This window comes from Talpa occidentalis, unplaced genomic scaffold (assembly GCF_014898055.3).
Source record: "Talpa occidentalis isolate TD23 unplaced genomic scaffold, MPIMG_talOcc4v2.1 talOcc4.17, whole genome shotgun sequence".
In the NCBI taxonomy this organism is placed as follows: domain Eukaryota; kingdom Metazoa; phylum Chordata; class Mammalia; order Eulipotyphla; family Talpidae; genus Talpa; species Talpa occidentalis.
The window spans coordinates 17,122,524-17,145,300 of record NW_023601754.1 but is presented as its reverse complement, the minus strand read 5'-3'; the positions used below and the strand labels follow the sequence as shown (position 1 = coordinate 17,145,300).

Sequence of the window (22,777 nt, the reverse complement as noted above, 5' to 3'; positions counted from 1 at the left end):
AGTTCGAGATGTGCACCTGTGCTTAAATGCATCTTGGGCGATTTCAGGAGCTCTGTATTGTGATTTTTCTGTGGGGGTCGACCATTTCAGGGACATCTGAGTCTAACCTAAGCATCACAGAATGAAGTTTCTTTGTACCCTGTAATGGTTTATCTCTGTTTCTTCACTGTATAATCTTCAATTTTGATCTGCTCTCTGACTGTGTGTTGAGGAGCACGCCCCTGCCCTCCAGTCCCAGCTGTGTGCCAAAGGGATCTGGCTGCTCAGTTTCTCTTAGGATCAGTTCTTTAAAACAGACATGATGAATTCTAGCTGTTTCAAAAAGTTGTTGAGAGAATTAAATGATACAAGGCATGTGATGCATTTAGTGCAATGTTCACCTTGTGTGAAGCACTCAGTAAACATAATATATTCGTGTGAGAATAAAGAGTTTCTGGGCCTCAACAACGGTGAGAGAGAAAAAATGAAATTTATCCACTCATGTGTGCTTGGTTGCTGATGTCACCACCAGGATGCCAGTTAAAAGTGCAGAATCAGGCCTCCCTAGTGGCTCAAGGGGTTAAGATGCAACCTATGAAGCTGTCAGCAGCCTCTGCTGCACAAGTTCGATCCCCCGGCCAGCCAGGTAACAACCCACATGGTGCAGCAGACCTCTTCTGACTCTCTTGCTGCTCCCCTCAACAGTGTATTTCAGTACATCTGCCTGTTCTGATCCCTACTCTGTCTCTGGTGAATCCTCTCACCCCTCACACCTCTGTCGTGTATCCCAGCTCTTGTATGCATAAATAAAATAAATCTTTTTTTTTTAAAAAAGAAGTACAGAATTTCAGTTCCACCCTGGACCTGCAGATAATGACAGACTGCGCTGCTTCCCTTCCAACCAAGTGACCATGACCCCCTAGTCCTTATTCCAAAGAGGAGTTGTCTTAGGACTGAACTGTGGGGTTCCCTTTAAAGTACTAGGGAGACAAACTCCTTTCAAAGTTCCCTGAGTTACAAACTCAGCTAATGAATATGAGAAAGGGAAGAGATTTCAAAGTGGATTGGAGATAAGTTTGAAATTTTTTTTTTTTGTGGGACCCTTGCCGGCGGCAAGGGAATGAACCAGCGCTGCAGAGGCTGCGGGCAGCCTCGCAGCCCAGCGCTCAACCGCTGCGTCACCAGGGGAGGCCCAAGTCTGGAATTTTAAGATGAGCTAGACATATATTATTTATAAGTGAAAATTTTTTTTAAAGTAATATTAATTTACATTACTGCATATGATTCAGAGGTACAGGATCATGCTTCTTGAGGTGTTTTAATTAATTTAGTTAATTCAATTTTATTGAAGTCACATTGACTTAAACACTGTATATGATTTAGGGGAATAGGTTCACACCTTGTCAGATGCATGTTAACACACCTACACCAAGAGCACCCATAATCCTCTACCACTGCCCATTGGATGCCCTCCTACCTCTCCTCCCCTCCTCTCATCCCCCTCTTTAGGATCCTCAATCCTGCAGTCATATTTCTAGGATGACCCTGGTGTTTTGGAATGTGCCCAAGTTTACTGAGAGAATAGAGACAGAATATCAACTAGAGAAAACGATATACATGTTTCTGATTTATGTCTCCATGAGTTGAGAAGGCTGAAGACACAGAGGCTCCTTAGTCTTTCAGGTATGTGACATACACAGTTTTGGTCACCTGTCAGCTGTCCTCGGATTTCATAATTTGCAGTAACTTTCGGTTTCAAGGATGTATTTGAAGCCCTTGCTTGGAGCTAAAAGTGTTCACCAGCCTGCCCACCTCAGTCCTGCTTTTGTCATCCTCTATTTGTTTTCAGGCACACAGTGATTCTCTGCTGTGTTTTTACTTGTAAATATTAACAATGAAAAGAAAAGTGCTGATTTAGTTAACAGTAGGGAACTAGAACTGGGGATGTCTGAGAAAGAAATGATTTGGAGCTAGAAAGCAGAGATACGGGAGAACATGGGGAAAGGGATTTCTGACAGGAGCTTAAATCTATGAGATGAACACGTTGACTGGAATGTCTACATTAAGACCAGAGGTGGTGTTTGGCAGGTTAGTGGTTCCTCATCTCAGGGATGTGTAGACTATCAGTCCTTGTGCCAGACTCAACCTTCAGTTGTACAATCAATGCTTCAAATATCCAAAAGACTGTCAGTGACAAATGGGATTAGCATTATCTCAAATTCTTAAACCAATGGGAAAAAAATTTGCCTTTAGAAATTCTTTGGAGCAATATAAGAGGCCTCACAAAGAGTGGGCTTTCTGTCACAGAAGTCATGGAATTTCAGTGTTTCCAGACCTCTGTGCTATGGTCTGTATCACTTTATCCAGGGTTCCTGATGTTATACCTATAATGTGATAAATTAGAGATACTGCCAATAGCATTGTAATACAGAGTAGGTCATTCAAGAGAGTTAACTATAAAGTCAATGTATAGTAGGACAAAACAGAAATCAGTCAAGTGATTGTTGCCTTCATCACAATAAAAATACTAGTTAAAATTAATTGAGTACTTGCTCTGTGCCAGGGACTTTGATAAACCTCCCATCCATCCATCCATCCGTTTATCACCTATCATTTGTTCATCATCTTTATAAATCTCCAAGGAGACCCTGTGAAGTTGTTGTGACTGTCAATTTTACAAATAGGGTGTGGCTCTCAAAAAATTATAGGTTTAATCTATAACTTGTTTGACATTTGTGCTAACATGGAAAGAGTGGGGGGGATGGCTGTGTCAGTGGTGGCTTAAGTCTATGTAATAACCTAATTGAGAAAATTAAGTCAAAGATAGAATGAGTCTCCAGATTGAATGGGGCTACTCAGCTCTGAGAACACGTGAGGGAGAGACACAACAGCAGAGTCTCAGGGGTCAAGGGCTGTCCAGACATTGCTCAGAGGAGGATTCTTGTCTAAGTGTCCTCAATTTTTACACTACCCTGGCAAGGGCTAGCTCTTTAGTTGTCTACTTCAGGACCTTCTCTTTCTGTCACTTAAGTGCACATCTATTTAAGGCTGTAAATCCAGCTTGCTTGTACCTTAACTGAAATGTGTGCAGAAGTGAGACCATGCATATATGTGTGTATTTATATAAAACATGTCACATATATAATTACATAAGCTACATATTATTTGTATATACCAGGGTCTGGGAAGGCAAAGCTTTCGCTCCATCCTGTCATGCTGGGAGCTAATATTTGCTGCGTCCCTGCTATGTGTCAGTGTTCTTTAGTATGTGATAAAAGTAAAATTTGAACTCAACTCTGGCCACCTTCAAAGTTGGGACTCCTCCACATCAAAGTAGCTGTGTTTCCTTTCATTCTTTGAAATACTTGGCAATTTCTAAAGCGGGGCTGTATTTTAACCTCAGGTAGAGAGCTACACTCTTTAATTTAGTCAAAGCCAAGAATAGTGGCTGGGGTAGAGGCAGACAGGGGCTGGGAGCCCCATCCTACATCTGGGGCCTTTCTTGTAGTCCAATAATTGAGAAGTGCAGCTCAATCAGTCTGCTCCCTACTCTCTTGTGGTTCTGAGCTGGATATGGAGTGATGTGAGCTATGATGTCTGCAGCACTGAGGTGCTTTAAATGCACAGAGATGAATCTCGACCATGAAGGTAATACTCCGTGCTTGTCAGAGGCTTTGAGAGCAGCAGCTGGAATTTTGCCCACAAGGGCAGTTTGAGTCCATTTCATGAAGCTGAATTTCCAGATCCAGATCAATTGGATCTGGAGTGGAGCCAGAGTGGATCTCAGGTTGGAAGCATTGGATTCATAGCATGACTCTGCACTAGAGCACAATCTTCTAGGTAAGAAGAGATTCTTTGAAGAAATGCTGTCAGACTTATCTTTCTGTTTAATTTTTTATTTTTTGTGAGGGGTAGCCTGTTCTGTTTTAGAACTTAGAACCATGTCTTCAGATGAGGTGGGTAGGACACTACCGTAATAGATTCTAGTTTTCTGCTTGCAGGTTCACATGCCAGAGAAGCTTTTCTGCCTTCCTTAAGGTGCACCAGCAAGTGGTTCTCAAGGGCCTAGAGGACCACACTGCAGCCCACTATAAGTGTGACAGTGGTTGGATGTTGCCTCTGAGTTCATCCTGCAGATATTTAAAGTCGAACTGCCTATGAGAATAGAATATCCATTTTGCCAGCCCAAGAATGCTTCTTGCTTTGGGTGGGAATTCTCTTTTCCTTTGTGTATGAGGGCTTCATCCATCAATGCCTTTCCTTGTCCAATTTCATTAACCTGTGCTTGTGTTCATCTCGTGGCAGCTTAATAACCTTTATTTGTGGAATCCCTCAAAGAAAGCCTTGGTTATAAATCCTACATCACAGAAATGAAGGCATAAATGCCAATCTGTGTCACTGCATAATATTTATTATTTTAATTAAAGAAAATGAATAGTGACATTTATTAGGTCACAAGTTACTTGTTAATGGCAACAAATGACAAAAAAATTACTGATTTTATGAGCAAAACTTGGAACGTTCCTCAGTGATTTTCTGTTACGCTCGCCATGTGAGTGGTGCTAACAATGCATTGGCCACATTTCTGGAAGCCAATGTTTGTGGTGAGACACACTTCCTGTGCAGGATAAGGTCAGATTACTGAGACAGGGAAGCAGAACCGTCTGTGATTTTAGAGTTGCTTTTTTCCCCCCAGCTCCATTTAGGATATAGTTTGACTTTCTGAGATGATAGAGAGAGAGAGAAAGAGACAGAGAAAGAGAGAGTGAGAGAGAGAGAGAAAGACTTCCAAAGCTGAACAAACAAACATGGTTTCAGTGATGTGTACTAAAACTTTGGTTCATATATAAAGCATCCCTCCTGAAGTACTCATTCACATTGGGAACAACATACAAAAAACAAAGAATGTGTAACAGTTCAAATGCTGGGGACTGAGAGGGTGTTTAAATATACATTATTTCATTTAATGCTTATTCTGCTGCCATGAAGAACATGCTTTAATATGTCCATTTATTAACTTACTCATTCAGTGTGTGTGTGTACATATGTACATATGTATATGTATATATATATATATATATATATATATATATATATATATATATATAGGATTAGCTGTTTTAGGGAAGAGTTTATGGGTGAGACAAAAACCACATAGTTGTTTCGCATTTGTAATTGCCTCATGCACAGCCTGAAGGTGACAGTGCTGGTGTTGAACCTCTCATCTTGGTGACTTTCAGAATTTGATTTTGTCACTGTTCATCTCTGTCCCTGAAGCAGTGTCTTCTTATGATTGGGATTTTGACCAACACAGTGAAGGAGAAGTTAAAAGATCTGTGGCTCTAAGGAGCTTGCTGATGGTAAAGTTTGTTTTGTCATATCTACAAAGTCCTGTTTCCTGATTAAGCTTTTGCATTTTGTGTGGCTTGTTTCTGGACCAAGACAAACAGGATAAAAGACAATGCTGAAAGTTTAAGGCAAACTGGTTTCTTTAACAAAACTGTTAGCTTGCTTATATCATAACTGGTGTGGTCTTGATTTCAGTGTGCTTGTTTTATTTGCATCCTACTGATAGGAAAATAATGCAGCCCAGGTAATATTATATTACCTTCAGTGTGCTAGTAGTTGTTTTATACCTTTGGTGCAGTGACACCATGCATATCTTTGTTCTACAGATATATGCAGTCCACATTCACAAGATGGGCTGAAAAATAAAGCCATGTGAGGGTAGAGAGAGAAATATTTATTGAATATATTTATTGGTTAGCCATTATAATTGGCATGTTTATAGGCATTATAATGTTTAATGTTTTAAGATATGAATTATTACTTTCCCATCTTGTAAGTAGGGAAACTGAGGCTCAAAGTTTTCCACTCTACAATCCAAGGCTGCTAGATCAGTTGTGTGCAATTGATGTGTATTTCCACGAATCTTCAGGTCTTGCAATGCTAACTACCTCACTTATGTAAAAAAAAAATTGAGGGCTAACTTAAGTATGTGGTTCAACAAGTTTTAAGTATGTGGTTCAACAAGTTTTAACAAATGCATACACTCATGTAACTGACACTCCAATCAAGAAATAAAACATCAATATCTCTGTAGGAAGTTCCTGCTTGTCTCCTAGACAATCCCCAAAAGGCATTCACTGTTTAAAATTTCTTTGGGCCTCTCAGGTGGCATAAGGATTAAGTCTCAGTGCTATTAAGCTATTGCCAACCACTGTGGCATGAATTTTATCCCCGGTCAGGGAGCTACCCACATGGTACAGCAGACCTCTCCTGTCTCTCCCACTGCTCCCCTCAGCTATGTATCTCAGTAGATCTGCCTGTTCTGCTCCCTACTCTGTCTCTCACTCCCTGTACCTCTGCCCTACACCCCAGTTCTTGTATGCATATATAAATTAAAATAAAATAAAATTTCTTCATCATATATTATGGTTTTCTTTTTTAATGTTCCAAAGGGCAGGTTTATTATAAAAAGGGAAGGGAAGTAAAGGACACTTGCCCAGGCACAAGTGGGCAGGAAGAGCTGCCCCTGAAAAAGAGACAAGTTTGGTAAAAGAGATACCTGTACAGTCACAAGTGGGCAGTCCTGGGAGGAGAGCTATCTCTGCTGCTTTGCAAAGGATGATGAAAAGAAACACCTGAATAGTTACAGGCAGGCAGGGGAGCTATAGTTTTTTTTTTTTTTTTGTAGTTTATATAATATAGTATTGTCGTAGCACATACATGATATATACAGTATCATGGCTGACATGTAAAGAGCTAATTTTGACATGTAAAAAAGCTAATTATCTTGAATGAGTTTTTCAATGATATCTTAATAATGACTTAAACTTTTCCCATTTTTAATTATTATTTTCATTGTCTACCAAGGTTGCAAGGATATTCCTATATTGTCTTCTAATAGTTTTGTAGTTTAGTTTTTACATTTAGGTCTGTGACTCATCATGAATTGGTTTCTTAGGGGTATTGATGTAGAGGTCAAGGTTCACTTTTTTTGCCCTTTGCACATTAAGTTGTTCAGCACTATTTGTTGAAAAGATTTTTTTCCCCCATTGAATTGCTTTGCTAACTTTGTAAAAGTCAAATTCCTGCCTGAGTGAATGTGTAAGGCTGTCTCTGGACTTTATTCTCTTCTATTGGTCTATATATCCATTCAGTGGAGATATTGTACAGATGTCCATCCTTTGCATTTTCACATACACTTCTAAGTTAGATTGTCAGTTCTTAAAATATTATCTGCTGGAAGTTTGATTGGTAGATTCATAGGTCAATTTGGAAGAGAGTTGATACCTTAATGATGTCTTCAAATCCATGAACATAATATAGCTCTCCTTTTGTTAGGAACTTCCTTAGTGTCTCTCAGCAGAATTTTACAGTTTTCAGGATATGAATCATGAATATGTTGTGAAATTTACCCTTAAGTGTTTTTGATGCTGTTGTAAATGATATATTTTTAAAATTTCATTTTGTTAAATGGTTTACTGATAGTACACTAAAATGAAAAGTTGCATGTTTATTTTGTGTCCTGTGATCTTGCTAATTCATTTACTAGTTCTGGAGCTTGTTTTACAGATTCCATGAGATTTTCAATATATATGTAAAAAAATGTCACCTGATGGTAAAGACATTCTTACGTGTTTTTTTCCAAATCCATAAGCCCTTTATTTCTCATTCCTACCTTATTGCTCTGGCTATTTAATGCTCTTCCTGATAAATATTTAATAGATGTATTAAGAGCAGAAATTCTTGCTTTATTCCTTTAGGGAAAATGTGATTTTTTTAAACAATTAAGTATGTTATTTGTGATTTTTAAAAACCAGATGCTTCTTATCAGATTTAGGGATTTCTTTTTGTTCCTAGTGAAGTGAGAGTTTTCTTTTTAATCATGAATAGCAGTTGAATTATGTCACATGCTTTTTTGACTCTATTGAGGTGACTAATCATGGTCTATTTTCTTTTATACCGCTGACGTGTTCAAATACACCAATTCATATTCTATTATTTAGCCAGTCTTGCATATTTGTGATAAAGAGTACTTGGTTATGATGTATTATTGTCTTTTTTTTTTTTTTTTTTTTTTTAGAGAGGCATGTTTTCTTTCTTTCTTTCTTTCTTTGTTTTTTGTTTATACATGCACTGGGTACAGTCAGAAGCGCGGGAGGGTGAGAGAATTCACCAGAGCCAGAACGGGGAGCAGAGCAGGCAGAAGGACCGAAGTACACTGCTGAGGGGAGCAGCGGACGGCAGGAGAGGTCTGCGCGCCATGTGGGACCCTCCTCTGGTGGCCGGGGAGCAGCCGGGGATCGAACCGGCGCCGCAGAGGCCGCGGGCAGCTTCGCAACCCAGCGCTCAACCTCTGCGCCACCGGGGAGGCCCTGTATTATTGTCTTTTAATACATATTATTGTCAATAATATTATTGTCTTTTCAGAAATTGCAGGATTTGATTTGCAAATATTTTGTCTAGGATTTTAATATCTAGTTCAATGGAGTACACTGGTCTAAAATTTTCTTCCTTTCTTGACTTTTTTTGGGACTATATTAGCATCTTAAAATAAATTGGGAAGCATCTTCTCCACTGAACTTCCAGAAAGATTTTGTATAAGCTTGGACAATACTTGTTAAAAAGTGATAGAATTCATCTTTAAAGTCATATAGGACTGAAATTTTCATTGTGGAAATTGTTTTTAATTAAAATTAATTTTTCAACAGATATGGCATTTGCCTGGTCTTTCACTGCTTCTTATGAAGTTCTGGCAATTTAGGTCTTTCACCAAATTTGTTCACTTCATCTGTGCTGTTAAAACTTATTGCCATAATATGAGTTTATTGTTTCTATAGCCTTTATTATTATTTCAATGTCTATAGTGATATCTTCTCTTTCATTATTAATAATGATTTTTCTTCTTAATCTTATTTGCTAATAATACTAGATTTTATTAATCTTTTAGAAAAAGATTTATTTATGTATGCATGTAAGAACTGGGGTACAGGCCAGAAGTATGAGGGGTGAGAGGATTCACCAGTGACAGAGTGGGGAACAGAACAGGCAGATTGACTGAAATGCACTGCTGAGGGGAGCAGTGGATGAGTCAGAAGACTGCAGGTGAGTCAGGAGAGTTCTCCTGCACCAAGTGGGTATCTCCCTGGCTGGGGATTGAACTCGTGCTGCAGTGGCTGCGGATAGCTTCAGAGATTGTGTTTTAACTCTTGTGCCACCAGGGAGGCCCTATTAATCTTTTTAAATCATCAACTTTTGGCTTTGTTTCTTCTTACTCTTGATTTTTATTTCACTGGTTTTCCCCTCTTTATTATTTCCTCCTTTTGGTTGCTTGATTTATATTTGTTCTCCTTTTTTCTAACTTCTTTCTAGCAATATGTCATTGATCTCAAGCCCATGTTACTTACTGATAAAAGTTTTTAAAGCTATAAATTTTCCTCTAAGCACTGCTTTAGGTGTGTGACCACCTAAAATTTTTTATACATTGTGTTTTTCTTTATCATTCAGATAATTATCATTTCTCTGCTGTTTTTATTTTGTGACATGGATAAGCCATGTCATATATATATTGAGAGCAATGCCATATATATGTTTTTTTAAAATTGAATATCTTATGGTTTTTTTGTTTATAGTTTTCTTCATTTGATCTCACTGTTCACATTGATTTCTAATCAGTATTTTTCTCATGATACATTAATACTCTTCATCATTTCAGTCCTTGTAATTGATTGATATCATGAATGTGATGTTGTAATAAATGTCATTTGTGCATATATATGCATTTAAGACATAGTATCAGGAGTGAAACTGAAGTTTTAAAGAGTATGCACTTTTATAAAAGCCTTTTTCTTGCTCAGTTGTCTATCATATATCTATTCTTGCCTGATCTCGGTGATCAGGATTCAATTTTTTTTTTTAAAAGTGGCTTTCTTAGAATCAACTAGAAACACCAGTACTCCTATTTCCCTGGAGTATTCCTACAGAGATTACTGTCTGCATGGAATAAAAAGTCAGCAGTGCCTACTGAACTTGTACAATATGGGAAACAACCTTTGGGAAACAACCTCAGTTTTATAAATCTTCTAGATTCCACAAGAGATGAACAGCTGCTCTCATTTCCTGTCTCCAAATACACTCTCATTTTCAAACTTTAGTGCAGTAGGAATAATTGCTACCCCATAATTCTGGCCACATCCATATCGTCTATCCCAGCTTTTTTTTTTAAAGGAACAATTTTAGTATTGAAAAAATTTTACATCCCCATAGAAGGGTCTTAAGTATCATTTTCTTGGTATCTGAATTTCTTGGTACCTATGTAGGATTTCAGTGCAATCAAGCAGCTCATGACAGGCTCATAGACTATCACATCTCCTCCTCTGAACCTCTTGCATAGTTGGCAGAGCCCACCCAGGGTCCTGAAATCAGACCACGGGGTTCCTTTAGCATCAGCCTCGTCATAGCTTAGTGGAATCCCTACATCTCTGAGAACCCACATCCTTCCCTAAATTTCAGTCTGGCTCTAATAGAATTACCATGTTTATAATAAACATATCAATTCACTCTATTCTAGGGCTGATAATTAGTTGATGGTGCAGATGCACACTGTGCTGGAATTTATAATAACAAGAAACAAGTCTAGAATACGTGCGCCTGGTTTACATGGTCTTTTGTCAGTTTGTGGGTGTAAACAAGGGCTCTTTAATCTTTATAAACCACACATAGTAATACCCTCAGACAAGAGGAATCTGGTGAATACGGACATGAGATTTGGGATTCATGGGCATCTAAAGGGTAGTGCAAAGACACCTGAAATCTAGAGGCCAGGGGAAGAAAGTCCTGGGAAGAGGGAGAGGGAGAGTGACTATGTCGCTGATGAATGGCATTTTTCTTGAAAATTTCCCTTAGATTATCCACACATATTCAAAAGAGTCTCCACACACAGAAAGATGCATGTCAAACTCTTAGATCTCTCTGGTCTCTAGAACTGAACTGAGTTGGTAGACACATTTGTAAGTGGCATGCATCCTTTTGTGGTCCATTGGCATTTGGGTAGGGGAATTTCTATGAAGGGGTTGGGTGATTCAGATACTACGTGTGGTTAAGAGCACCAGATACTACATCTGGTCTGCAGTGTGATTCAACTCCAAGCCCCACTGGAAGGGAGGTTAGAGTGGCAGATGCACTTCCTACTTCCTCTTCTCTCAAGAAGATCCAAAGGCTGGGAGTTTGGCTTACAGAGCTACAGCCAAATCATTATGATGCCTAAGCAAATGGAAGCAGTCTGTCATGCAGGGGGCAACTAAGGGGAACTTTTTCTTCTCTTCAAAGATCTTACCAGACAGATCTTCTCTCCCAGCTTGTCCCTTTGTCTCTGTTGAAAATGGGAAGAGGCTCAGCCTTGGACTGAGTGTAGTGATGGAATTTGGGGTATTAGAAAGGACAGGCTTAAGCTGTAAGGTTAATCCAGACCTTGAGATATATGATTTGGGAATATGAGGAGAGGCCAGGCAGGGGTTGTAATGTTCCCATTCACTTCAATGGCACGGACAACTGAAATTGAGGATACTATATCCCTTTATCTTCTCTCTCTCAGCTTGAGTTTCTTCTCCATCCTGGAAAACCAACTTTCATTGGGAATATCCTGCTCGGTATTTTAGCACCAACTGTGTCCCCCTTAGTTTTTTGCAATGAAAGCAACCAAAAGGTAAAAAGGCCAGCTAGTCTATCGGGTTCAGAGAAGCTTGTCTTATTGAGGCACAATGTTAAAGATTTCAGCCGTCAGCAGGTTCACATTTGCATGCATTGTGGACTGTTTTTCTTGGTAATGTTCTTTTTAGTTGCTCAGTTTTAGATTGCTTTCTTATAAGGAATCATGTGTGACTAAGTCAGTTACTTCTGCAATGAACTGAGTGTCTGAGTGCTTCAAGATTCAACTATTGAACCCTAACCCTTAATGTGATGGTATTTTGAGGTGGGACTTTGGGAGGTAACTAGGTTATGAGGGTACAACCCTCCTATTGGGGGTTAGTGCCATTATATGAAGAGATGCAAGTGAATTTATTGGAAGGAGAGAGAGAGAGAGAGAAAGAGAGAGAGAGAGAGAGAGAGAGAGACCGACCTAGAGGGGCTTATGCCTCAGGGAATGCAGCACCTTTCCCCAAGGGAATCTTACATTTATTGGGAATCACTTTAAGGTGGGCAAGTGCTGGCACAAACTAGGGTGGAGTGAATAGGGGCTTTGCCTGGGGGGCTCCATTGTTCTAGCTCATCAAAACATACTATCTCTAGTTCCTGTTTACATTTAACTTTCTGTCAAGGTAGTCTAGCTGGTTATGCTAATCTGGCTATAATGTCTGCCTGCTGTTTTCAGCAGATACTGGTTTTCCAGCATGTTCCTCATACCAAGACTTTTATCCTGGTGAGAGGCCCCTTGCCTGACTCTACATTTTAGTTTGACCAGCCAGAACTCTAGGTGCCTAAACAATATCCTGAGAATAAGTGTGGCTGGGGAATCCAAACAGAACTGTGAGAAATAATTGTTGTCAAAGCCACATAGTCAGTGATAAGTTGTTACAGCTACCCACATGGACCAAGACACATTGTTATACTGCAATTTTTGAAATCATTGCAGGAACAGTAATAAAAAAATCCTTTTAAATTCATCAAGAATCTATTGAGATTAACATAGTATCCTGAAAATATCACAATCTTTGGAGTTATGTAGATTTGTGGTTGATCCTAGTTCTGACACAGGAATTAAATGGAATTTGAGCAAGTAGCTTAATTTCTTTGAATATCAGTTTCCTAATCAGAAAGATGGGAATATTGCTTCTGAAAAATGCAAACATATAAGGTATGTAATCTGCTTAACACTGAACTTGGTATATGGCAAAATCTTAGTAAGAAGCAGCTATTCTTCATAACCACAAGAATAACAAACATTTTGCTCAATGACACCAAGGGTTGGGGAGAATGTGGAATAACTGAAAGTCATACACTGCTGGTGAGAATGTATAGTCCAACCACGTTGGAAAACTGTTAGTGGTATGTACTAATATTGGACGTGTGCAGATCTCATCACTGGCCATTGCACTCCAGTTATTTACCCACCAGAAGTACATAGATGTATGATCCAAAAGGTGTGTACAGGAATGATCATAGGAACTAAAATCACATTAGTCTAAGCCTCAACATGATTTACATGTCTGTCAGTAGTTGATGTGGTTATGAGAAAAAAGAACTCACAATAATTTGGATGACTCCCACCAGCATAATATTAAGTGAATGAAGCCAGATGTGAAGATGTTCATAGGGTGTAATCCCATTTATATAAAGTTCAAAGGCAAGCCAACCTAATCTATGTGGTAGAAGCCAGGAGAGTGATTACCTTAAAGGAGGACATCATTGCTTGAACTGGTTATGAGAGTGTGAGCATTCTGTGAAAATTCCTTGAGATTCAGTTATTATTTGTGCACTTTTCTATGTATTCTTTATAGTTAGTAAAAAATGTTTAAAACTGAAGCTGACATTTGTCTCTCTCACTCTCTCTTTTGTTATTAGCCATCTCTAGAGAAATTTGCTCCAACTCTCTTTGCCTTTGCAAGCCCTATTCCAGCAGGAGCCTCTTGCTGTGAAGGCAAGTCCCAGCACTCTGGACTCCTCCATTGTCAGCTTTCTGACCACCCCCTGGGTAATCTCTGAGACAGCACTGTAAAATCAGACTTGACTCTCCTGTACAACAAACTCTTTCCTGAGCAGGGAGGAGACAGCAGCCCTGCCCCTCAGGCGTGATACACTGCCGGCCCCTCAGAGCTCTTGGTTGATTAAACTCTACATCTTGCAGAGCTTGCAAAGTTCAGGATATTGTTTAGATCTAAGCCACTGGAGGGAGGCCCTGGTGGAAAAATGCTCACATTCTGAACCAAAGAATTAAAGGCGTTTTTAACTGTGTGCTTGAGCACAAGTTTACCCATAGATCCTGGGATAAACTACAATGATGGCTAGTTGTTCCTTAAAAAGTTTGCATTAAAGGAAAGAAAATCACTTGACTCACTAAGCAAAATTGGTGGAAAGATGCATGACCTCAATCTCCTCCATTCCTGCCGGGAACAATGGCTTCCAAAGAAAAATGTTTAGGCACTTACTGTGTATGGGACCTGGTGTGATGCTTATACATATATCATCTCAATTTTGTCTTCAGGACAACTCAGCCTTAAAGATTGCATTAATCTGTCCTCCAGATGAGGGAAATGCCAGAGAGCTTACATAAATTGCCCATGGCCTTAGAACTAATTATTGACTTGGAAATAGCAGCTTTTTCGATATACCCATTAAATGTTCCCCACTAACAGTCAAGAGTCCCCCACTAACAAATACAGTGGGTTTACACTCAGAACTGATGCAATTGATGTCTTGCAGAAGGTTGGGGCCAAATCTCTTGGTAAGGAGAACTCAGTAAGCAGGGGTTAAACAAACTAATAGCAGGAGGTGCTGACTTCTACATCATTACTCTTAATTTTTTGAAGTTTCCTTACTCTGCCCACTTGTGATTTCTTGGTTCAGGTGCATGTCTGGCATCTGGCCAGGGTACAGGCTTCCCAGGACAAGCACACACTCTTACTTGTCTCCAAGCATTTAGGCCTGGACTGTGCTCATAATGACCTTTCAAAGGACCTCCCGTGGTCATTTGGTCATTCCCACATCTCTGGGGCCAAAGAAAATTGCTATGCATTCACCCTAGGTCATCCTCGATGACCTCTGCTAAGCCCAGTAAGTGGAGCCCTCAGTACATGTTGGGTTTTCTTTTGTCAAAAAGATGGGTCACTGACGTTGCCACACTGTTCTGGCCATTCATTGCCTCAGCCACTGTTCATCAATAAACTCTTTCCTTGAAAGTCCATTGATTAACTCTTGACCTCAATAGTAGCCCAAGTGGTGAGAGTTGCAACGCCATGTCTTTGGGCTCCCTGCCAGCTTCTGGGGCAGCTCTGCTTGCCCAATTAAACACCTTGCGTCACCCTGACGGCTCCTGTCCATTCACCTGTTCTGGAGCATTAAAGGCAAACTCAATTTTATGCAGATGAATAGAGTTTAGTGGTAATGTGCCTCCTGACCTTTGAAGTGACAAGATGACATTAATTTTTAGGGATTCTACCTCTTAGGCTGTCACCGTGGAACATGTAACTTGATGGGAAGTGGAGGGCTCTGCATTTTGAGGACGTACTTACAGTTTAACATGCTGTTTCAAATGTAAGGAGGCTCTCTCTTTAATTTTTTTTCACCAGCTTGACAGTTTTTCAAACATATTCACTGTCAGCCCTAACAACCTGTCAACAAATGCCATTATGTGAAAATTGCCAAGACTCGCTTGAGGACTGTGAAAAGTGACAGACATGCCACATGGATAAGTTTCTCAAAAACTGAGGGTTGAAACTTTTGAAAGACACTCTGGCCCTTCCAAGGAAAAAATGAAAAGTCAGATCTCCAGGAAAAAAAAAACAAAAAACATACACTTGTCATATCAGATAGCTGTTTCTTTCCCGGGCAAATTAAGGTGTATGTGAAAGAATAAAACATACTCAGGACAATAGCTTCCAAGATCCGAGATGTTGCTGTGTCTCCACTGTTACCTGTGAATCCAAGAAAGGAACAGAAAACCACTTTTTTTTTTTCTCCACTAGAGAATTGAAGAGGAGGCTTCCTTCATTTCAGGTTGCATGTTTCTGGGGATAGAATTAGGGAAGAGAGCTTAATCCAGAAAAAGCAAAGGGGAGCCAACCATGAGTTTCAGACATGAGTGCGAGCTTGTCCTAATTTTGGGACAGGACATTACTTTGGGAAAATACAGGGGAGATATGGTGGTGTAGGACACAGAGCTCTAGATCTGAAATTAGGAGACTGGATTTGAAGCCAAGCTCTGCTGCTAAGTGTTGTCTGGTCTCTTGCACTATCATTTTTTTCCCCCTGCCTCAGCTGCTCAGTCTGTGCATTGGGCATGTAATACCCACACCGGAGTGTTGTGTTGAGGAATAAATGCGATAATATATGAACAAGACTTTGCTCTAAAACTGAAATTGAAATATAAGACTCAACCTGTCTTGGTAAGAGAAATCTCTGACCCCAAGGATACAATATCTCATTTTAGATGTAATTTGGGTCTTCACTTTTAGCTGAGGTTTATATTTTGCCAAATGTAAATATGTGTAATGTGATGTCTTGTGTTTTGGGTGAACCAAAGGTAACCCCCACAAGTCACAGGTGGTAAGAGAGGGAGGGAGGTGGTGTGTGGAAGCTGGCCCATGTTCAGAGGCTCCTGTCCAAATGTCCATATTTTGATTTAGCCACAGGACTGGGTTGCTAAATTTTGTTGTTGTTTCATGGCCATATTTTTTCCTTTCTGTTTTAAACTCCAGGGCTTACTCTCTGCTCCTTTCTTACATCTGACTTTCTAGAGAGAAGTAATTCTCTCCTTAAGGTGGGCTTCATTCATTAGGAGGCCCATAAGGGGGCCAAGGAACCAGCTTGCCATGGTGCTATACAAAGAGATGGAGGGTGTGCCTTCAAGGCTTGGATGTCTTCTCCTAAGGAAACTTAGAAAGGAGGTATTTAAAACAGAATTAAAATGAAGCTTCTTGGGGACCCAGCCTATATGGTAGAATCTGAGGTCCGTGGGCATTTCAATGCTCATGTAGTGTGTACCTGACTTTCCCCCAGGTTTCCCCTGTATAATGCTTTCATCGCCACCTCCGATGTTCACATCTATCTGAGTGTCCTCTGTGTGTTCAGGGTATATTTTAAAAGAGACGTGACTTACTTTTCCCCTTCCTTATGGTTTTTGCAACTTTATTTTGTCGATGTTGAATTCCTGGTTCAGAGGAACACCCTTAATGCTCAGGAAGTACTGACTGGGTAGGAGTCTCAAATAATGATTTGCCTTAATATCGTATATGAAAGCCCAAATGACAAATACCTTCTGAACTGACTGGGTGAACAGTTCACATTTGTAGTTTCTTTGGGTCCACACTAATTTTTATCTCACTGGGGATTATCAGGATGGTGCAGCCACAAATGGAAAAGAGGTAGGAAGACTTGGATATATGGCCATAGATTTAACCTGTGTAAAGATTTATAGAAATCTTGACCTTGTCCATAATTTATCAGATATGCTACATATCCCCTCCACAGACTGCCTCAGAAACACTTCCCTTCTCCATCCTGCCTGGAAGGCCCCCCATTCCAAACATACCCAACTTGATATTTCTGTTCTCTCTACTCTCTTGGGCAGGTCACCTTTTTGCAGGATTCCTTCCACCTACCTGAAAATGCACTAGTTTTATTCCACTGGGTTCTCTCTTTTGTGAACTCATACACCTCATCCTCACTGAGCCTCCCTTTCTGCCAGTTGTGAAGTGGGGTTGAAGTCTGTTTCAGAGCTTTGGGGAGGATGAAACAAGACTGTGTGGAAGAAGATAAAGTAATCACTCTGACTACCTGTGGGATGGTAGTGATTGTGGTGGATGCTAACGCTATTGGAAGCAATTTGACTTGAGAAAAAACTTAGTTATCTAAGGCATTAATTGTGATGATAATGAAACTAATGATAGACCTCTCTCACTTATATAGCATTCACTTTGTTCAGTGCATTTTGCTTGCATAATTTCATTTAGCCTCCCATATAACCCATCACAAATGGGTTAATTATATGCTTTGTTACACCCTTCCTAAAGATCAGTAGACTGAGGTCTGATGGGGATTAATAACTTTGTCAAGGTCACACAGCTGCTGGTTGCAAGAACTAGTCCCACTTTTGTCTGAGCCCCAGGCTAGAGATCAACTCCCAAAGATACGTGATGTACACAAAATCTGGTACCTAGATTCCTAGGGCCCTTGATGCAGTTGCAGAGTTTTTCCAATTTGAACTCTCCTTGTTCTGCTCTTTGCCATTGTACCCCAGGGAGCAGAGCCTTCACCTTGATTTTGGCTGTAACTCCCATTAACTCTGATGGGCGTCTAGCACATCTCCCCCAGCATGTTGAGATGAGATTACTTTCCATCCAATTGTTTTAATGTTGTGGGTGTTGACTGAGTCTGCAAACGTTTAACCTTTGGTGTCATTAGAAGGCTCTGAGCAGCCAGGGTGTGGGGAGAAGATAAACCAGATGCAGATGCCAATATACATTGGAGATGGCTTTATGAAAGTGCAGTGGATGGAATAATTGAAAAATAACTATAGGTGCATTTGAGAAGTAGATGGATCTTTCTGTTTTAACTGAGCATTAGGGGAATATTGTCAGAGTGCTGAATGGAAGATTCTAGAAGGAAGAAAAGATGTGTTATATGAGAGTAATTCAGAATAATCCTTTGATTTTTTTTCATTATTTAAACTATGTCTACAAATGTGGCAACACTGGTAGAGTGCATCAGGGTTTTGTATACATGATTCTTTTATTTTTTGTGTGATTGTCACAACTGTCTTGTATGGTTTGAAGGTTAAGAATATGGCCTTTGGATGCCCTTATTATATCACAAATTCCACTTATAGGTTTGTGATCTAGAGAAAGATATTTAAACCCTCTGGTAATAATGTTCCTTCTGCATAGGGTTATTGTAGGATATCTATATCTATGTCTGTGCCTGTATCTTCATCTCTGTCTATATGCCCATATTCACCCTATACAGGTCTTCGGACTTGCCAGGTCCTCATTATATGCTGTTGTAATAAAACTCTTATTTTTTTTTGATCCCACATCCTCAACTTAATAGACAAGTAAGAAAGGACTCAAAGAGGCAACCTGACCCATAGTCACATAGCTCATTCATGGCAGGGAAGGAACATGAGGATTGGGCTTCTTGACTCCCTTGGTGGCTCCTGGCCCACCGTGTATGACTGGATGCAGGAGGCAGTGAAACTATGGAAGCCCCAGGTCAAGTCTTTAGGTGTTTTTTGTTATTTATTTATTTATTTATTTATGTTGAGGGGGTGAGTTAAGGAAATGGTCCTGAGGCAAGGTTTGGAGGCAGGGAGTAGACAACTGGGCAGTATCAAGCCAGCTTGGGTTTTCCAAGTAGTGATCGAGGAGTCAACCAAGGAGAAAAAGTCTCACCAGGGTTCTAGAGCCAAGGAGTGGTCAGGAAGTCCAGTAAGAGGCCAGCAGGGCAAATCAGGAGGCACAAGATATGGAGACCCAACAGCAGGTGTGAAATGTGGCCGTGACTTGTGGGAGTAGGGGCTATGAGGTGTCGGCCCCCGTTGGGCAGATAGCTAAGATATTTAACAGATACAGCACAGGCACAGGGGCTCAGAATGGGTTTGTGCTCGTCAGAGGAGATGCCAGACATAAGCACCTGGAATAGCTTTACCGTTGAGAACTGGCTGATTGAACATCAGCAAGGACTAGGCCAGGTCTCACTGGTGCTTGATTTGTGAGACTGTCCCTTTCTTTGGGGGCTGGCCTGTCAGATTTTGAATTCTGATTAACTGGGGTGTGACTGGAGGACACTTTGATATCCCTGGCACCTGGCTTGGCACTTAGTAGAAGGCAGATATTCAGGAAATGTGTATATATGGAATTAATGTCCACCACCATGTTCACTCAACTCGCTGCTCTTTACTTAGGTCCCAAGTGAGGTGCTGGCTAGAACCCTTGTAGCTGGTATCTGGCTACCTTGTTCAAAGGTGTTTTTCTATATTGAATTTTAATTTCTAATCATGAATATAATTTATTGTCTTAATACAAATTCAAACATCATGGGACTAAAGTAGAAAATAATGAATATTCCCTCATAATCTGATACCTCCAAATATTTTTAAGTGTAACCTCCTAATCATTTTCTGTGCATATATTAAAATGTAACACATGTTCACAATTTTTAGTCCCACCAAATCATACTATAACATTATATGCTTTTCGGCAATTACTTTGCTTTTTCACCAATACATGTTAGAGCAATCTTATTCTGTAAGCAGGTATATGATCCCTTGCATGGAAATTTTGGATGGGCTTTTGGTATTTTGTAAACAAGGCAGTTATAAAGAAGGCTGTAATGATCATCCTCATGCATGTGCTCATGAGTGAATGTTTCTCTGGAACAAAATTTAACTGGTATAATTACTGAATCAAAAACTTTGAATATTAAATTTTTTATTTTATATTTTTAAAGAATAATTAAAAAATGTAGAGGAAGCAGATACCAACTGTGGGTGAAAAGTCTAAAATATTTATGGTTTGGCTGTTCAAAGAAAACGTTTAGATGAATGAGTTTTGTAAGCCTTAGGGAAGGTGAGAACAGTAAAATGGAGAAGTCCAGTTTTCTAAATCAGTGAGTGGAAGAAACCTGCCTGCTTCCCAGAATGTCTGTACTGTACTCATTAGATGAGTGAGAAATAAACTTTAATTTTGTTAAGTCACTCAGATCTTGAGGTGTATTAGCAGTTAGTATTACCTAAGTAATAAATTTATATTTGCTAATATTACTAACTTATCTTTTTTTTTTGGTATTGACCAATCATGGCAGAGATTTACTTCATTTATATTTTTTAGATAGAGAAATTACCATTTGCAAAAGCTGTACCAATATGTAGTTCCACCACCAGCTCTAAGTCTTGTCTATTTACTTCAGTTTTAGCCATGACTAGGCTTTATTAACCTGCTAAGTCTTGGGCAATATCAAAGGTGGAATGTTTGTCTCATTATTGCTTTAATTTGAAAACTTGATAATTGGATAATTGAGCAACTTTTCACTCCCCCGCCTTTGTTCCATTTCTATTGGCAAGGGAATAAGAAATCATTTGAGAAATGTGATTTTCTAAATTTATTGCTAATTTTTCTAGAAAGCCAGTCTCAAGCCATGTTTTCCTGTTTCTGAGAACATTTCCCTGCAATCCCTTTATGCATCCCCCTCCCCAGCTCCAGGCTCCCCAGCTCCAGCCCTTCAGGGGCTCCAGGAAGCCCCTCTTCCAGCCTCTCTGTGTTTCAACAGTCTTGAGCCTGCTTTGCTCCCGCTGGGAATCCTGCTCTGAGATACCCTCAGTCACTAAATCCCAACGCTAGGCTGGCAGTTTTCTGGGCTCTTAGAGCAGCCTCAAAGGTCTCATTTAACTAAATATTTTTGTAACTCCTTTCTGTTTCCCCAGGATCTCAGAATGGGTCCCCAGTAACAGCAAGTTTCCTTAAGTGGCTGCTGTCATGACTTCCTTGTCTGGACTTTATTCTTGAACTACATTTGTGACTTCAGGGTGAGTTCCACTCAATGGTGATGACACATTTTCTAGGTGTTCCACAAGTTCTTGGACCTATGGTCAGCAGCAATGGGAGTAATCCATTTAAATTCAGAAAGACCCTTACGGTTTTCAGACAAATGGACCCGTTTCCCAATGCCCTGGTCATGAGTCCGGCCAGAAATGTTTCTATTGAACAGTTCATTCCTTGTTCCAAGAATTTTCCACTAGTTGTGTTCCTTATATTAGCTTTTGCCTTAGAATGCAAGGGGCTTGAGAGCGGAAGCCACTGTATATAGACACTGACATACCTATTATACAGATATGTATTTCTGAAAATATCCAGGGTTTTGCTGCCATCATGAAACTCTACCTAGATTTTGACATCTATGCAGTGCTTGGTGAATGCCACTTTCCTTGAATTTAAACGTTCGAATTCTGAGGAAAGAATCTAAAGAGGCTATTAGGAGAGAAAAGGGCCATCTTTCCTTACATCTGAAGTATTATATAGGAATGAGAACACAGTCACTCTTATTCCCTCTACCTTTGTCTGTTTCCAGAGGGCGTTAGGTTCCTTTTCCCAGTTTGGTAAGTGTAATGGGCTCACCCTAATTATGAGGTCAAGCTGGTATTAATTGCTCTCTGGGGACTGTTTTTTCTGGCAACCTATGGAAGGATCACGGTAATGTCAATAAAACCTTCAGAGCTGGTGTCTCAGCCTGTTATGGAAAGGTTCATCTATCGTGTGTTTGGATGGACACAAGTTCTCATATTAATGATTTTGTTCAGGGAGGGCAAAATATTTTTCTGAATGAAAGTCTAATTATCAGACAGAGATTAAGCCCTGCCCAATGCATGTCTCATTGTACCCCTTTTTTCATCACAGGAAAATTCATGGTAGGAACCATAATGACCCCACTATTTGGAACTCCTTTTCCTGAGACAGAAAGCTGAGATAGATATTTCTTGGTTCTGATTGTTAGGGGGAAAAAGTGCGTGGGTGAGGACCCACAGCCAGGCAACCCGTTTTTATATTGGGGTTGCCCTATAACATGAAGAGTTCAGAAGACGTTTTCTATAATGCCAATCATGCTGCTTACTTGTTTAGAAGTTTTCACTGTTGTCCCATTGACATGAGATGAAGGTCATCATTAATGATGATAGCAAGCTTTGATTAGGTGCTTATGATCCATTGATCTCTTCCGTGTATTCCCTCTACTTCTGCTCCATATTTTTAGGTGACTGATTTAAGGGGATACAGGATGTGTTTACTATGATGTATAAGGCACACTAGCTGTTGTGAGAGAGATGTTTAAATTCAGGAAAGCCTGGAGACAGGAGGTGTGTGTGCCATGCAGACGGGCCATGTGGGGAGGCACAGGGACCTACAAGCAGCTAGAGAGCACAAGGGGAACACATGGATGACAGCCTGTATTATGGTCTGAGGAAAGGAATGGGTGAGGCAAGGTTAAATAATTTCATCAGGCTCTGGGTGTTGGGGCTTCTAGTTGTCTGAAAACTGGCTTTGGGATGATTAGGACAGGGAGGGAGTGACCAGGAATGTGAGAACCTGAT

At 40.0% G+C, this 22,777-nt stretch overlaps 1 long non-coding RNA gene across 3 annotated transcripts in view; it reads left to right on the top strand.

Moving 5' to 3' along the window:
* LOC119250377 (uncharacterized) overlaps positions 1 to 22,777 on the top strand; it is a 216,895-nt gene that overhangs the window by 36,122 nt on the left and 157,996 nt on the right. For all 3 annotated transcript variants that reach the window (XR_008552430.1, XR_008552429.1, XR_008552428.1), the window contains exon 3: positions 21,119 to 21,220. This is a non-coding gene — a long non-coding RNA (uncharacterized LOC119250377). The remainder of the gene's footprint in view (positions 1 to 21,118; positions 21,221 to 22,777) is intronic.